This window comes from Gopherus evgoodei, chromosome 5 (genome assembly GCF_007399415.2).
Source record: "Gopherus evgoodei ecotype Sinaloan lineage chromosome 5, rGopEvg1_v1.p, whole genome shotgun sequence".
NCBI lineage: Eukaryota > Metazoa > Chordata > Testudines > Testudinidae > Gopherus > Gopherus evgoodei.
The window spans coordinates 111,183,741-111,188,188 of record NC_044326.1 but is presented as its reverse complement, the minus strand read 5'-3'; the positions used below and the strand labels follow the sequence as shown (position 1 = coordinate 111,188,188).

The window sequence follows — 4,448 nt, the reverse complement described above, 5'->3', positions numbered from 1 at the left end:
AAGCTGAAATTATCTACACTGGGTGTCTGCCTCAGGCTAAATATTTGGAACATTTCAGCAAAAGTGGTTCAGCCATTTCTGGGATTTGCCACCTCTCAGGTGAGTGCCTTGCCGGCAGCAGCAGCAATTCCGCATGCAGCTTGGGGGCAAAACAACAGGGACTGCCGCCCCTTGCAGAATGCCGCCCCAAGCACCAGCTTGGAATGCTGGTGCCTGGAGCCGGCCCTGGTGAGAGAGGGAAAACTTTTAAATTTGGTAGTATTTACAAAGTAATTGACTCCAAGAGGTGCTTGGCAGCAGAGGATCAAGAGGCTCTTACCTTTACTACTGTAGTCTACTCCCATTCATTTCCCTCCTGTCTTTTCATTCAGAAACTGAATTCTGTTTGTCCTGAAACGAAGGGGGTTCATTAAGAGTGGGAAGTTTGGGTTTCCAGGCAGGACACAGGCTGTTCATTATTAGACAGTCTAACTGAGGGGTGAGGAGTGCTATCTGCTTGAGGTACTCATATTACCCCCTTATCATAGTATTTGAGCACCTCAGACTCTTAATGTATTTTGCCTCACACCAGACTTAGGGAAGTACTATTATCTTCATCTTAAAGATGTGGAAATGAGGCAGAGAGAAGCTAAGGTGTAGATCAGAGAGATTTAGCACCCCCACTCCCATATTTAGAAACTCAAAATCCACTCTCAGTCACTACTTAACCCTGGCCTAAGTTTCTGCTAGCAGTGATGTGCAGAGCTGACTCAGTTCTGACAGCACCAAGAAGTTCAGCACAATCTTTAAACTAGACATTTCCTCACCTATCTTGCCTAAGTGGCCTGAGCCACAAGACATGCAGGCTGTGCTGGTGCTCCCTTATGCCCAATGGCTAGAACCTAGGATGTGGGAGACCCAGGTTTAAATCCCTAGTCACCTTGATGCAGAGCAGGGGCTTGAACCCACACCTCAGGTGAGTGCTCTAACCCTTGGGCATTTAGGTATAAAGGGTCACCCCCTTCATTTTCTGTGAGAAAGGTGCCTCGGCCCTAAAAACAAGAGAGGGTTCACAGCTGTGCCTGCTGAGTGAGCGGAATCTCCCCCAGAGCTAGGCACCTTTGAGGAGCAGGGCTTAGTCCACCTCTCTCCTCAGCATTTTCTACTGGCTCTCACAGGCAGCTCCCTGCTCACCTGGCTGGGTTTCATTAATCCCATTCTCATGCACCTAACTCTCCCCATGCAGTTTACAGGAGCCTGGGTACTTAACTCAGGGCTCTGGATTGCACTAGGCAGCAGGGCACCTCAGTGTTAGCTGTTACAATGCTGAGACTAACTCCCCTTTGTGGATCCAGCTCAAAGCCAATTGCTCAAGGTCACACAGAAGTTAGTGGCAGATCAGAGGCCTGAACCCAGGTCTCATTAGTATTAGACTAAGGCCCTATCCACTGTATCATTCTTCATCTTGGTACAGAACTGCTGCTGATCACTTTTTTGTCTCAGATGGTGGGAGTGTGCATGTTCCTTCTCACTTGCAGAAGATCAGTCTTCTGAATTTTCACCTGATTTGTTGAGGTAGTGACTTCTCATCTTAGGAACTTATTTGTCTCCACCTCCCTGAACCATACCGGATGAGAGAAACTCCCACCTCATGCCTGGTCCAAAGCTGCCACTTGCTAATTATCACATTAACTTTCCACATAAGTCAACACATCAAATACATGCTGCATTTTTAAAACCACGTATAACAATACAAGGGTCTGTCCTGGATTTAGAAATAACCAACATTGTGTCAAGATTAGAAGTGGAGCAGGGAAAAAACCAAGACTAAAATTCTTCCCCTAAATTTCAGGCTCTAGCTCAGCTCTCTGCGTCTTCTACAGGTTCAAAACCTAAGGTTTCAAGTTGCTGCTGTTCAGTGAAGGTTGAGCAGGGAATTGATTCTACATACTTCATGGTGTCTCAGGTGGTGTCCATGACAGCCCACTGGGGAAAATCATGAAGGACTTCAGACTTGAACATGCGCGCATACACACCCCAAAATGAGATTACAGATTTCCATTTACCTCTGATCAGGACCCAACAGTGGCATCAGGAAGATAACCCAATATCTGGAAGAGTTCCTGCATGAAAAGAAGTTGGCTTATAGTCATTTCCAGTAAAATGAATATACCTTAAGTGAAATTCATAAATGGGCCTAGGGTGATAGGTCACCAGGAGCTTAGGTGTGCAAACTGAGGACAGATTGCTACCAGACACAGGTCTCTCAGCATGTACAAGGAAAGACTGGTCCTCAGGGTGCCCCATGATGCACAGGGAAGGTGTGAAGGCAGCGGCCAGTGCTTTGGGGAGACAATGCCTTATAGCGATATGGACAGATGGAGAGGGCAATAAATCCTCCTCTGAGTGCCGAGGCTGAGGCTGTATCTGGGTATGCAGTGTGGGGAAGGCTCCTTTGCCTTCTCACTCTGTGCAAGGGCCAAGGACAGCCTGGACCTTGATGTAATATACAAAGCCATTTAAAAAGACAATAAAAACCCTTCTGGAAAATGGGGCTCTGGTGGCTAGGCTATTTTATTGAGAACATTGACAATTGCATGCTACCGGCTCATTTTACTTGACTTCTTAAACTGACAATGAAAATGTCTGATTTATTATTCTTCACCAGTTTGCGGATGTTGGTACAGGATTTTAACATTCTCGGCTATTGTTCAGTATCATCTAGGCTCATTTCTTATTCCAGGCACAAGCCATATATACATTTATCCTAGAGAAATTTCCATAGACCCCTGGCATTACATTTTAGCAGCATGGTAAACACAGGAGAATGTGGTGCAGAAAAAGCACATGAAAGCACTGAATCCAAATTAAAATAATTCTTTTCTCCAATACAAAATTTGTAACAAAGTACCCTGCTAAACGGAAATCCCCCATATTTAAATATCTGTACTGTGCTTTGGAAATCAACAATGGCTTCTATTCAGACTGGTGTATGCCTTTCCGTGATGAAGATCTGTGGGTTTAATTCCCATGGATGATCTGTGGTGTCTGCATGTAACATCGCCCTGGTTTCTTACAAAAAAAATTCATACCATTAGGTAAAGGCACCAGTAGCACTCAGTTCTATCTTCTTATAGTGTGCCTATTGTCTTGGTGTCTGAGTAATAAATAGATTATAAAACGACCAATGGAATGCCCAGAGGGGGAGACAGAGGTCACAAACTGCTTCATCTGCTTAGAGAAGTTGGGTGAATGAATCAACTGAATTTTACAAGTTATATTAAAAAAATGTTGGGTATCTTTGGACCACCACATTTCATGCAAACAAAAATTCAGACTCCTTTAATTATGCAAAAAAATGGTGACTGTTTTAGAATGAGATTACTGGACAATTTAGTACCATAGAAAAAGATTTATAGTTATGGAACTGAGTTTATATTACATTCGCTCATTCCTGTTAAAAGGAAAAGTTAAAAATACCTACTTCTTATACGGCAATTTCCAGCAGTAGATTTCAATGCACTTTTCAAAGGAGATCAGCATTATTATCCTCATTTTAAAGATGGGGAAACTGAAGTACAGAGGCAAAGTGACTTACCCAAGGTCACCAACAAGCCAGTGGCAGAGCTGGGAATGGAGTCCAGATCTCCTAAGTGTCATTCCAGTGCTCTATCATCTAAGCTATTCTGCCTCCCTTATCCACACTTTTTTCTTCTACTTGTCGCAAGCAGATGAGTCAGGAAGCAAACACTCCAACACATTGAGAGGTATTCTGCTGCTCTTCTGATGATTCTTCTGTTGTAACTTGCACACTGTCTACTTATGCAGCCATTTGCCACAAGTCAGGTAACTAGCTATAGAAAGGGACTAGAGAGCCACTCTTGCTTCCTTCAAAGCCAGTGGAAAAATAAATCATATGACTTTGGGGGAAACAGGATCAGCCCCCAAATTACTAGTCAAACTTACTCATCTACAGCCTTAAAGAAACAGTACGGAAAATTGCATTTGAAAGGATTTTGTCACTATACTCCAGAGTATAGTAGGATATGCTGGACTTGGAAGACAGAATAATTTTTTTTCCCTTTTATCTTCAGCAGCCACCTTGCTGCCTCCTCAGAGCCCTTCACCACCCCATAGTGTGCAATGTGCTGATTGGTGTTAAGGGCAGATGAAAAAACATAAGAAGCAGTTCTAAAAGGTCATTCCTGAATCATCAGTGATGTACTTTGCTAAATTCTCAGTGGTGAGGACTGGCTGGCTCTAAACAATGCTTTTGGTTCTCTGTTTTGAGTCATTCTGCATTTACAGAGCTTATTTCAAACAACTGAATTATTCAGAAAAGGCTGTTCACAAGAAATCACTCCAGGTGGAGCAACTCACGATTATATTTGTTTCTGATCTGTCAATAATTAATACGATGGGGAACAGAGACTAGAATTATTTTTCACTAATGATGAAAGAATGAAGTT

General features: G+C 43.3%; 1 long non-coding RNA gene across 1 annotated transcript; it reads right to left on the bottom strand.

Annotated features, from left to right (window-relative positions):
- Positions 1 to 318: 318 nt before the first annotated feature.
- LOC115652961 lies at positions 319 to 4,021 on the bottom strand. The gene is made up of 3 exons (XR_004000795.1): positions 3,578 to 4,021; positions 2,046 to 2,102; positions 319 to 390 (listed from the first exon to the last, which is right to left on the bottom strand). It is a non-coding gene; the product is annotated as an uncharacterized LOC115652961 (long non-coding RNA).
- Positions 4,022 to 4,448: the final 427 nt, after the last annotated feature.